This window comes from Vicugna pacos, chromosome 18, assembly GCF_048564905.1.
Source record: "Vicugna pacos chromosome 18, VicPac4, whole genome shotgun sequence".
NCBI lineage: Eukaryota > Metazoa > Chordata > Mammalia > Artiodactyla > Camelidae > Vicugna > Vicugna pacos.
The window spans coordinates 38,780,180-38,793,479 of NC_133004.1; positions in this window are offsets into that span (position 1 = coordinate 38,780,180).

Genomic DNA, 13,300 nt, shown 5'->3' on the forward strand with positions numbered 1-13,300 from the left:
GGCTTCTGCTCCTGTTGGCTTTCCTCCCTTCCCTGCCTCCCATCCCCACAACTTTACCTGTGCTTCCTGGGATCTTCTCCCAAATAAAAGACCTGCCCCAACACGTTCTCTCAAGGTCTGCTTTCTGGAGAACCGAAATTAATGCACCTGTGACATCAGTATGAGAGCAGTTGGGGTAACTCAGCGACCGCCTCCTGAGAGCCCCAGAAGAGCTGAGGGACTGTGCTCCTGCCTCCTGTGCCCCCAGCCCCCATCTCCAAGGGTGACACGTGGAGGCATGTGCAGAAACCAACATGCAGGAAGGTCAACAAGCCCTGAGATCTGGGGATGAGCAGCCCAGCCCCTCATGCTCTGAGTGGCAGCAGTGGGGCCATAGCCGCTAGTAGTTCCTTCCTCCAAGTCCCACCCAAAGGTCCCCTGCAGCCAGGCACTCAGCCATCAGCACCACAACCCAGTGGCTCGGGGATGGGAGTTCCCTCCTAGGGGAACCTCCATGTTCCGAATAATGGCCCGGAGGCTCAGAGAGGGAAGGCAATTCTGAGAAGTCCACACAGCTGCCGAGAAGCTGAGCTGGCTTCTGAAGCCAGGTCTCCTGAGACCCCAGCCCCCACTGTACTCCAGCGCCCCCTCCCTGGGTTCTGAAGCAGACAAGGGGATCATATGAGTTTGGGCGATGCGGGCTCAAGGCAGAAGAGGCTGATGCTTCCCAGCTGGGCATCCTTTTCAGAGCCCCAGGCCCTCCTCTGGGAGGCAAATGCGGTGAGCAGCTGGCCTCCCCTTCCCTGGTGAGCTGCCTTCATTCGGCAGGCTGCTCCAAGCCCTGAGCAGGCTTCTCCGTGGGTGGAGATGTCAGCTCAGTGACCTGGAGTAAGGAGACACACTGGGACAGGGGGTCCCGACCATCTCGTCCTTTGCCCCCACACTCCCTCACTGCCTGGATTCTCTGGAGCAGGGCTGGACAGGGTGGCAGTCAGAGAGCTCAGAGCCACAAGCCTTGTCCCCAGGGCACTGTCAAAATTAAATTAACATTTTTTCCATTTCCCTTTTATTGCAAACATATTGAATGCTGTTGCACAAACTCCATTTCTCCACTGGCTCCTCCACCCGCTGGCCTTTCAGCCGGGGCTTCCAAGGCAGGCCTGCAGAAGGGTGGGGGACAGGTCTGAGGCCCCCTCCTGAGCCAGATCCTCCAAGGCCCTGATCCTCCAGAGCCAGGGCCAAGAGCCAGTCCAGGAATGAGCCTGTGATCCCCTGACCACTTACTGCTCCATTCCACAGCTGCCAGCCCTCCGGCTCCCGGACACCCATCCTGCTCTGCTTCTCCCCCGTGGGGCTAGAAATCCCAGAGGAGAATACGTTTCCACACACCAGCCAGCAGCCCATGGCAAAAATGCTCAGAACTCAGAACTGCCAGGGCCGAGAGTCACAAGTGGTGCTGGGACCTCAGATCGCAGCATCCTAGCAGGGTCCCCAAGGAGAGGACTGAGGCCTTCCTGGGCTTATTCATTCATTCGTTCAGTAAGTTTTTGTTGAGCACACCCTCCACTCCAGGCCCTGGAGAGACCCAGAAGGACTGAGCACAGTCCTGCTCTCAGAGTCCACACGTGAGTGGGGGACACAGCCAGGCAGTGACGGCAAACCACGTGGTAAGTGCAGGTGCTACTGGAGCGTGGAAACCGCTGGGAGGGGACTTTCAACCTGGGCAGTTTACCGAGAAAGGAAGGTGCATTCCAAGCAGAAGGAAGGGCAAGTAAAAGAAGCAAGAATCGATATGGCCTGCTTGGGGGTGATGGGCATTTGGAGGTGGATCCAACATAGGTGGGCGTGTTGGGTCAGGCTGGAGGGGTGGTCGAGGACCTGGCTGCAGAGGGCCCTGGGGGGCCTATGAGCAATGAGGAGCCAGAGAAGGGTCAGGTTTGCGTTTGAAGGAGCTCCCTCTGGCTCCCGGTGGAGGGCCAGCTGGAGGGGCAGAAAGCAGCGATGCAGATGTTGCAATAGTCCCAGTGGATAAGATGAGCTCAGTATGAAGGCAATGGCAGCAGAGAGAGAATAAAGTCACGGGATCACACGGATTGGCCTTGGTGGGAGGGTGGGGGTGAGGGAGAGGGAGGAGTCTCAGGTAATGCCCACATCTCTGCCAGGGAATCAGGTAGTTGGGGGGTTCACTGAAAGGAGGAGCCTGGGGAAGGAGCAGGCTGGAGGAGCCTGGACAGAGGGCCTGTGGGTCACCCAGGTGGGCGTGTCATCTTGGTTCTGGATATGCTGGTCTGGAGCCCTGGGGAGGGCTGAGCTGGAGATCCAGTCCGGGGAGAACTGGGGCCCCAGTGTTTGATAATCAGGCTGCTGGCCCGGAAGGAGGACGGTAAGAAGAAAAGGGGGTCTGAGCTGACCACCAGCATGAGGAGCTCAAAGGGAGGGTCTGGGGGAGGCAGGAAGAGAACAGGGTGGGCGGGGTCTTCATGAAAGGCAGAGTTGGGGGGCGGCAGGGTAGGGGAGCAGTTGCACTCAGCCGCAAGAGCTCCAGCGTCCATCCCTCCGGCCGTGGAGGACTGGGGACAGAAGCCAGACTAGAGAGGGTTTTGGAGAGGGTGGGCAGTGAGGAAGTTGGGGATGGGAAATGTAAACAACTTTTTGAAGAAACCCGACTATGGATGGACTGATGAAGAAAGCTCGGGGGCGAAGGTGAGGGAGGGTGGCACCAAGAGGAACTTCTCTCATTTTAAGATGAGAGAGAACTAAGTGTGATGATGTGCTAAGGACAAGGAAGACTTTGCAAACACAGGAGAGCAGGGTGATTGCTGGGGTGAGGTCCTGAGGACACCAAGCACTTGGTGGGCAGTTTTTGGACAAGTGTGTGAGCAGGTAGAGATGGTGGGAGCATACCTGGGCATCATGCAGGCTCCCTCTGTGTTGGAGGCAGAGAGAGGGAAGGCCAGCTGGGCAGGGAGATTTTGCAGATAGGGAGGCAGGAGTCTCCAGGGGGTAGCTTATGTGCTTGGAGCAATGGCAGGGCAGGGGGACAGAGGTCCTCCAGCACCTGTGCCCTTAAGGCTCCCATGCTTTCCATCAGCCAGGAGCGCATGGACCTGTTGGGAAGGGGCTGGAAGAGACACTGGTTGCTATTCCTGTGTGGGACTAGAAAGGGCCTCAGACTGAAGGCAGGAGGCCTGGGTTCAGCCCAGCCCAACTCTGACTGCACACGTGACCTGGAGCAGAGCCCTCTGCCCTCTTGGAGTCTCCTCTTCACCACCTGCAGAACCGAGCCTTGGCGTCAACGTGCTGTCAGAAGGGTGCAATGTGACTTTCCGTGAATCTCGCATTTCAGACCTGTGGAATTCCGAGAAGTCAATACTGCACGATTCCAGGCTCCTAAAATTCTATAACATAATTTCTGTGTTGCCACCAGGGATGGGTCCAGCAGACATCTCTCCCCTCAAAATTGCTCTGTCTGCCCATCCCAGCTGCCAGTTCTCCTTCCCTCCCTTTTCCCCATCAACTCTGGGCACGGCCAGCCTCGAACACGTCCCAAGTGAGCTCTTGGCAGGCGGGGGCCGTGATTCATGCCCCTCCAGCAGGCTTCGTGGCTAGCCCGCCCGCCAGAGTATGCAAGACATTCTTGGCCAGGCCGTTTGCTCGGGATTAGCAGGGCGGGGGCGGCTGGGGTTGGGGGAGGCAGACTGTGTTCTCTGTCCTCAGCGAGGCAGGGGGCATCCAGGCACGAGCGTGTCTGAAGTGGCCGCCAAGCTGGCCAGGGAAGGAACATCGCCCCATAAGCCGAGGCCACGTCTGGGACCCAGACGGCGAGGCTGGGGCAGGGACATTCAAGGAAGGCTGCCACCTGCTCTGTGTCCAGGGAATGAAGAAGGGCCAGGAGTCTAGGGCAAGCGAGGCTGCTCACCCCAACCCCCAGCCCCTATATCCCTTCATGAGCCCCTTCCACCCCCATCCATTTCCCCTCTGTGGGAGCCTGGTCCACTCCACCTCCATTGCCTAGACCCCAGGCTTGGCTAAGAGCCCGAAGCTTGCTCATGGACAGTCAAGGAGCAGACACACTCAGCTGTCTCCTCTTCCTGTGCCTCCTTCAGGTTTCCCTCCCCCATGCCTCCCCCCAGGGCCATGCCTCCACCCTCAGACCATCATTTCAGGGCAAGACTATGTCTCCCTAAAAGTAAGCCTCCCAAGTCAGGGCTGTGTATACACACACACAGACACACAGACGCACACACACATACATGAGACCAATGTCCTAGGACGTGACATTGCCCTCCTCAGACCATTATCCCAGACCAGGGCTGTACCTTCCCCATCGGACCAGAATCCCAGGTCTCATCTCTCCCTCAGTGATGACAGGAGAGGGTGGGATCGGGGTCCATGACAGCCAGAGAAGAGAGACGATGGAGGTTGCCAGGTCCCCACCCACCCCTGGGGCTCACCTGGTCCCCAGAGGAATCTCTGTGCCAAGGACAGGTAAAAACAGTTCCCGACGTGGGGCAGGAGGCCTAGGCTGGACTGGTCAGGGAGGGGAGGCTTCCTGGGAAGGTGACTTTGAAGAAGGGTCTGTGGGCAGGGAGGACTGAGCTGGGGCAGCTGGTAGCTTTTTGTGTCCGGGGAGGGGCCAGCTTTCCATCTGCCTCCCTGCAGGCTGGGGCGCAGATGCCTCCTCCTCCTTCTCCAGGGCTCTGAGACCCACTGAGGGCAGAGGAGAGGGCTTAAGCTTTGGGTCAGTTGCACCTGAATCCAACTCGGGGACCCATCCTTACATGACTTGACCTTTCTGTGGCCAGCTTTGCTCATCTGGAAAACAGACAGTGACCCCTATGCTGGGAGTCCTCGCAGTCAGTGGGCAACATTTGTGAAGACCCCTGGCAAACATACAGTTGGCCTGAAATCCATCGTGGTTCTTTTCCTCGGTTGGCCACAAGTAACCCCAGGTGACAAAAGGGCCAAGGCACAGGAAGAACAAGTGTGAATCCAGCTTCTCCCCCATCCCACATCCAGTCACAGGTTCTTCAGGAAGTGGCTGAGACAAAGCAGAAAGGCAGGGCGGGGAGAGAGCTGGATGGCCTTGGGAGAGGCGGCCTTGGTGGCCCATGGGGAAGGACGGCCCCCTCCAGTAGGAACCCCAATCCCCAGAAACTCAGGGCTTCCTCATGAGCCCATTCTCTCCCCAGCCTCCCTACCGGCCAAGACCTCCCTACACAGGGCAACGCCAGGGACCTAGGTTGACCCAGACATGATTGTACCCTCCTGGAGCCCTGGGACCAGGATGGGAGTCAGACCCCATAGTACAGTGGAGCAGAACTCGGCAATGGAGGGTCTGAAGGTCTGAAAGTCACACCTGGGAACCAGGGACCCATTACTGGCCCAGGAAGGATGGGGGCAGGGGAGGCTGTTCTCAGCCTCTAGGGGAAGGCTGGGCCTGTTGGGGATAGGAGGCCCAAGGGTTTGGTGCAAGACCCCAGGTATCGCATCACGTTGGCCAGAGCCTCTGGGCCTAGGGGACACAGCAGGGGCTCAGGAGCCTTGTACACAGATAGGCAAGGAGATACCTGACATCCTGAGGGTGGGTGGAATCACCCAAAACTGCAGTGAAAAAGGAAAGCTCCCAGGGGACACAGACAGGGGGGTGTTGCTCCACCTTTGCCTCACCTTTTGTCCTCTGAGACTGAGAGACAAAGGACTGGGTCTAAATTTGGCTGTGCCATCAACCAGCCATGGGACAAGCCATTGGACAAGATTCTTAACGTGTCTGAGTCTCAGTTTTCTCATCTATAAAATGGGACTGATGATAAAACACAGGGCCATTGGCTAAGTCAGGAAAGGGCCTGGCACTGGGAAACAGTAGCTGTGGTCACGGGCACCTTAACATTCATCATCTCTAGGCCCCTCTGAGAAGCACCCAGAGGCCCCAGCTCAGGGTGGGCAGTTCAAACCAGATGCTGCAAGTTCCAGGCCTGGAGCCACTGCGAGACAACGGCAGGGGTCCTCAGACCTCAGCACCACCCAAGCAGGAATGAAGGAGGGACAGGGGCCCAGCTAGAGCTGGCATGCTTCCAGCCCTGGTCCATTCCTGATCTAAGGACTAAGACCTCTCCCCACCGGGGCGCCCAGCCAAGATGGGGCCAGATCCGAGGTTAGCTCAGCCAAGCCAGGGACAGACCTCGCTCCCTGTTCAGGCCTTAAAAGTCCACTGGACTGAGCTCCTCTCCCACAGCGGAGGGGCCAGCATGTACAGAAGCTGCATTCCCAGCATGCCATGGAGGGGGAGGCAGCCGGAGGTCTCCCCAGAAAAGGCCTAGCTCCAGGCCAGATCCTGGGAAGAGGCCACAGCACCAGGACCAGGGGCGGCCCAGCTGCTTGGAGCTCCACTGAGTGCCTGGCAAATCCAGCCCCAGTGTTGGGGGAGGGGGGAGGAGGGAGAGGGTGCAGTTAGGATAGGACTTAATAAGAGGGAGGGGGACAGTGAGGGGAAGGGGCTCAAACAGAGAAGAGGCTTGGTGACGGGGGAGGAGCCTCACCGCAGGGTTCTCGTGGAGTGTGCTTAGCAAGAGGCCCAGGCCCTCCCGCCCTCCCGCTCACACCCCTTCTCGTCCGGCTCGGCCGCACGGCTCTCTCGGGGCCACCCATTCTAGGCCATACCCTCTGTCCTCCTGCCTGTCTGGCCCTGACCAGCCTGCGTGTCCCTCTCCATCCAGGGCCTCAGGGAAGTCCAGGACAGAATGGTCGGAGGACTGGGCCCTCTCTGAGGGCATCTCGACAAAGGCCTGGGCAGTCCAGGTAGGGTGGGATTCGGGCTCCAGGCCCTGTTTGGGCTCTGAGGCTATAGTGCAGAGGCACAGGGACCCCTCCCTGGTGTTGCTCTGGGGTCAGAGGGGTCATAGGCTGAGAACCAGGTCACTGCACACACAGAGACCCGAGCTACGGTGGGTCAGCTCCAGGTGTGAGCGAGCCCATGGAGCAGTGGTCAACTCCCTCTGGAAGCCCAAGGAAGCCTGCCTGGAGGAAGAGGCATGACCCTTGACTTGGCTTGAGGGACAGAAGGCCAGGGAAAGAAGCCTGGCCGTGGGGAGTGGAGGGATCGTTCAGGGGAAGGTGTGTGGCAGGCATGGCAGGGAGGAGGGCAAATTGGGGCTGCAGAAGTGGATAGACGCTGCCCCACACAGCCTGGCAAGTGTTGCCAAGTGTTGCCAAGTGGGTAGGATTTCATCTTAGAAGTTAGGGGGCATAGACACAGGTATGTAGTCAGGAGAGAGACTGCCTGGGAGAGGGTCCCCTGAGGAGCAGGAGAAGGAAGAGGGGGCCCTTGGCAGGGCCTGTTCACTGCAGGGTTACTCCTCTGCCTCTTCAGGGTGAGGCATTTTCTGGACCCTGCCCCCCACCATTTCATCCATGGATGATGCGCTGTAAAAAGGGGGATGGGGTGGTTCACCAGTCATCCTCAGGCTCTGTCCAAGATCAAGGGTGAGATAGGCTCTCAGGCCCCAAGTCCTATAAGCCCAGAGGGGCTGTGGGTCATATAGGGGGCCATTACGTCTGGACCCGTTCCTTCCCCACCCTTCTCACCACCCACCCCCAGGAATGCAAGTTGCCCTGGAAATACTGTTTAGGTACAAACACTTCTTCAGGAGATATCCTGCGGGAGAGGGTGGAGGAGCAGCCAGCTGGGAAGAGGCCAGAAGGTGGGGTGCATAGAGAGACCCTCTTGGTCACCAAGTAGCCCTGGTCCCTGGGGAAGGTGGGGCAAGGGCTGAAGCTGCCTTTCCCATGGCCCAGGGGGAAAGCTAGGGGCGGAGGGAAGAGTAACAGCAGAAGGAGGAGAGCCCTGGACCAGGGTACCAAGGCCTGGATTCTACAACCAAATCAGCTAATGGCTTTGGACCTCAGTTTCCCTCTCTGAAAAATGGACAGATTATCCCGATGGCCCATTTGACCTTGATTTTCTAGCTCCCATGTTCTCTGCTGCTGTCAGGGCTTTCTCTAGGGAGAGAGTGGTCCAGAGGCCTTTTTGGCTCAGCCCCTTGCAGAAGTCCCTCTCTGCTACCCTCGGTGTGGCCAATGTGAGAAGGAGCAGCTGGTTAGGGTACACGGGGGTGCCATCAGGGGGCCAGAGCTGGGGAAATAGCCTGGAAGGACAGGGTGGGGAGGACTTTGGAAATTTTTAAAACCTTGACAGCTGGAGCCCCGTGAGTCAGTGGGGCAGATGGAAGTGATTAGGCGCTGGCGGGAGGTGCAGTGTGGTGGAGAAGGGAACCAAGCATGAGGGCTCGGAGCTCAGACCCCAGCGGGTGGCTTCCTCCCAGCCGCACCGTCATCGTGGGCCTGGGGCTGCTGTGCATGTTTGGAGGCAAGGCTGAGCAACTAGGCTCATGTGCTGGGGGACCAGGAGGCTAGAAGCGGGACCCCCCCCAGGGAAGAGAGAGGACCCCAGGGCAGGAGAGAGGCATGGGACACAGGGTGGGGGGCCTCCTGCTATTGGATCCATATTGCTGGCTGTCTAGAGGAGGGAAGGTTCTCAATGCCTGCATCTCATATCCCAGAAGGCCCTAGAACTTCCCCTAGTGGTAATGCAAGCAGCCGCCCCCAAATCCAATCATATACTACCCCCCTCCCGGGGAGGCTACTCTTGTGTCCCTCAAATGACATCTCATCTCTGGGCAAGGGGAAAGCAGAGAGTAAGGCATTTTCCAAAGAATTCCATTTTAAACTATTTCTGGAGACCTCCTGGGCCAGGCCTGGGCTGGGTTCTGAGGATTCTGAGAGAGAGCCACTGAGTCCCTGCCCTTGAGAAGTGTCTGGTCAAGCAGAGGAGACTGGTTGTTACATCCAGGGGAGTAATGTGGCCATGGAGAACCAGAGGGCCTGAGAATGGTCCAGCTGAGCCTGTTGGCTTCACACAGGACAGGGAGGCAGAGAGCTGGGCCTGGTCCTGGAGAGATGCTGGGGAGGAGGGGAGCCAGCAGGAGGCATGGGCCAGGGGGAGTATTGCATCCCATTGCTCAGCCCCTGAGATTGATGAGCAAGGAGGCCCGTGGTCTCCCTGGAGCAGTAGAGTGGGAGCCCAACTGGAGCAGACAGAGGGGTGAGAATAAGAAGAGGAAGCAGAGGTGACAAGAACCCACCTGCAGGGGAAGGGGGCTGATATGACAGGCAGAGGTGAGTCCTGAGGGGAGGTACTGGGAGGATGGGGGACACCCAGGCAAAGCCTCTCAGGACCCAGAGCTCAGAACCCTCCCAGTGCAGCTAGAGCCACATCAGGACTGTTCCATCCCCCTCTCCAGACCTCAGTGGTCTCATGAATCTAATGTTGGGCAAAATCCAATGTACGTGCAGGCCCTCCCCACAGACTCACCAATAACTCCTCAAATCATCCCAGTACTCAAGCATGAGCACAGCTGTGGGGCACCAAACCCAGCCTTTTCCAAAGCATCTCGTGGCTCCATTTCTCCCCAAGCACCCCACCCATCCTCTCAGTGTTCAGCAAATATTGGCTGATGGCTGCTCTGTTCCAGGCCTGTGCGAGGTTCTGTGGTATGGAAGAAAACTAAGTGTGATCCTGGCCGAGGGAGGGAGACAGACAGAGTGTCCTGGATGCTGTGGTTAACATCTGGAAGGAGCCATTACTCCACCTAAGAGGTGGGGATGCTGTGTTAAAGAAGCAAGTCTGGCATAAGGGGCAGGAGTTCACCAGGCAGGCCTGGGAGAGGGGCCATCAAGGGCACAGAGTTGGGGCAGGCAGAGGGTTTGTAGGGGGCCTCACAGAGGGTGCAAGGCAGATCAGAGGAGAGGGCAGAAGTGGGCAAAGTTAGGCTGTCAGCACCCAAGAGCTGTCCCTGGAGGACATAGAGGTTATCAAAGATTTTAAAGAGGGAGGATCAATGTTGTAGGAAAATTACTCTAATGGCCTGTGAGCAGGCCAGGATAAAGTCCAAATTTGGTGAGCATGAAGGAGAGAGACACACAGGGGAGCTTAGGAGGTAAAAAAACATCTCTAGGATTTGGTAACAGCACATAGGAAGTTGAGTGGGGGAGAAGGACGTGTCTGGGAAGCCGGGAGGATAGACATGCTGCAGGTGGAGATGAGGGCAGCAGAGGAAGAGCTGAGCCTCTCTTGAATCTGATGGCTTTGCAGCATCTGGGACATCTCAGTAGAGAAGACCCACAATGGCTGTCAGCACAGAACTGACAATGAAGAATGAAGGGTCTTAAATAGAAGGACAAAGATGGGGCATCACTAGAGGCTTTAAGCAGGGAAGTAACACAATCAGATTTTGAAGAATCATTTGAGCAGCAGGGAGGAAGCTAGCCTGGGCAGAGAGAGACCAGAGGTAGGGAGACTGAGAATGAGGATGAAATATTCCCCTAGAGGCCAGGGCCCCAGCAGTGCGTCCTAGAGCAGAGACTGGGAAGCCACTGAAGCTTAAGGATCACAGGTGGACCTCACTTTTTACATAAGATCTTGACAAGTTAGGTAGTAAATAAATGATGCTTAGGCCAATGCCTTATATTCAATCCTATTTTAAATGACTCAGTTCAGAAAAGAAATAAAGAAAACAATTTCATTTACAATAGCATGAGAAAAAAATGCTTAAAAATTTAACAAAAGAAACACAAGCCTTGTACCCTAAAAACTACATATCATTGAAAGAAATTAAATATCTAAATAAATGGGAAGATATCCCATGTTCATGGATTGAAAGACAATATTGTTAAGCTGACAATATTACCAAAACTAGACTCAATACAATTCCTATCAAAATCCCAACAGTGTTTTTGGCAGAAATGGAAAAACTTATCCTAAATTCAAATGGAAATGCAGTGAACCTCAAATGACCGAAACAATCTCGAAAAAGAAGAACAAAGTCAAAGTACTCACACTTCCCAATTTCAAAACTGACTACAAAGCTACAGTAATCAAGACCTTCTAGTACTGCCAAAAAGATAAAAATATAGACCAGTGGACTAGAATTGAGAAATAAACCATTACATTTACAGTTAATTTATTTTTGACAAGGGTGCCAAGATCATTCAATGGGGAAAGGATAGTCTTTTCAACAAATGGTGCTGGGACAACTGGATAGCCACGGCAAAAAAATAAAAATTAAGTCAGAACCCCTACCTCACACCATATACAAAAATTAACTCAAAATAGATAGAGGACCTAAATGTAAGAGCTAAGATTATCAACTCTTAGAAGAAAACATAGAGATAAATCTTCATGACCTTGAATTTGGCAATGGTTTCTTGGATATGACACAAAAAGCACAAGGGAAAAATAGATAAATTGGACTTCATCAAAATCAAGAACTTTTGTGCTTCGAAGGATGCTATGAAGAAAGTGAAAAGACAACTCATAGAATGGGAGAAAATATTTGCAAATCATATTTCATATTTACCCCCTGGTGGGGGTTAGGAAGGGGGAAAACCCTTCTCTAATGTCCAGAGTACAGGCAACCTACCCTTAATGGAGTGAGTTTGCCCAAAGGGGATCTGCCCATATAGGCAATTAGAGACATGAGAATTGGGGGAGGGTGGGAAGAAGCAGGGACCCTTGCCCCTGGGCAGCCACAGTTCTCTGGGAACTTGCTCACAAATTCCCCAAATTCCCCCATATTAATTTTAGAACAGTCTTCAAAATCCGAGGAGGACGGGGGACGGCCCGGCGCCAGTGTGGGCAGCTTTCAGAAAAGGGACAGCGTGAGGGAGCGGCTGTCTGGCCTTGCCTTCTCTCCCAGCCAGGCCTCATCCATGGGAAGGTCACGAGAGGCACTAGCCGGGGGCCAAGCCCCGTGCAGGGCGCGGGCTCGGGCAACGAGCCAGAAGGTCCTGGGGCTTGAGGCCTCAGTTCCCACTGACATCAGTGCAAGGTGTCAGGGGGCCTGAATCATCGGGGCCGGGGCCAGTCCCCTCCCCCAGGGGGGGAGAGCATAGCAGAGGTATGAGGCAGCCCCAGCTAGGCAGGCGGCCCCCGCTGGGCTGGACACAGTGACTGTTTCATAGAATAAGTGAGTGGGACCCGCCGCAGGAGGAGGTGGAGATGTCATCGTCCTGGATTCCAACAGGCTGCCCCCCCAACCCCCGCCCCTTCTAATTCACAAAATTAATTCCAACGGCTAAGAGAGAAGAGCCTGTCGGCAGGGCCAGAGGGGTCATAAACACGGGAAATATTAATAGCTTCAGCCAGGCTGCCTGGGGGACTGGGGGGCCTGCCAGAGGGACTGACTTATTTAGTCTCCTCATTAATGATGTGGAAAAAAAGAGCATTTACCCAAGCCTAGGGCGGGGGCTGACCTACATCAGGGCAGGGATTGCCCAAGCTGAGGACAAAGCTCAGGGGTCCGCACGGGCCTCGGTTTCCCCCAGAGAGGACTCCTCTTTGTACTACCAGGATACCCCTGGCCCTACAACCCAGCCAGGTGTGAACTAGGTACACCAGGAGTGGCCCCCGGCTAAGCGAGGATGAATCTCCTTCCTAACCTGGGAACACGAACACACACACACACACACACACACACACACACTTGCATGTGTCTGACAACAGGATCAGCGGTACCATGCCTCTCTCCAGCCAGGTGGGTCTAACCTGGGCATATTGGACTTGTCAGGGTATAGAGATGTGTTCTGATCCAGGTTAGGATGGGCTCCTTCCTGAACGAGCCCTTTTCCTCAACCTCTTCCTGCAATTAATCAAGTCTAGTGATGCTTAAAACTAGGAACTCAAGAAGACTCCATGCATATGTGCACACACGCACACATCCACACACATATCTCTGACACCCACACCCCCAAACACATAGCAGGGCCCACTCTGTGCATGGCCTGTCCTCCCAAGGGGACCAGAAATCAGGGCAGTTGGCCCCTCTGCCCCCTCCCAAGTTCTTTAGATCCTGAGAACATCACTCCAAACAGACCTCAGGGTCTTGGTATCAGGGGTCACGGGCAAAGGAGTTTGTGAAAAAAAGCAGCTGGAAAGGGTTTGCCAAGAGCCGATTTGAGGCATGCCCAGGGCCCATGGCAGACAGGCTGGGAGAACTTCCCCCTCTACTCCGGGAAGCCCCCCAGCTCCCAGCTGCATGGCTCTGGCTGCCAGCACTGGGACAGACACAGACAGAGTGGTACTGGCAGCAGCTAGGGCTGGGAGCCTGCCGAGTCCCAAGCTGGAATGAGGGAGAAACCTGTCCAGCGATGAGATCAAGGAGATGGCACCAATGTCTCCCCAGGGAACCGGGCTCCACGTCCCAGGACATTCCAAACTCTGTGAACAAAACATGGGGTGGGAGGTCGGCCAGACTGGGCCAGTGCC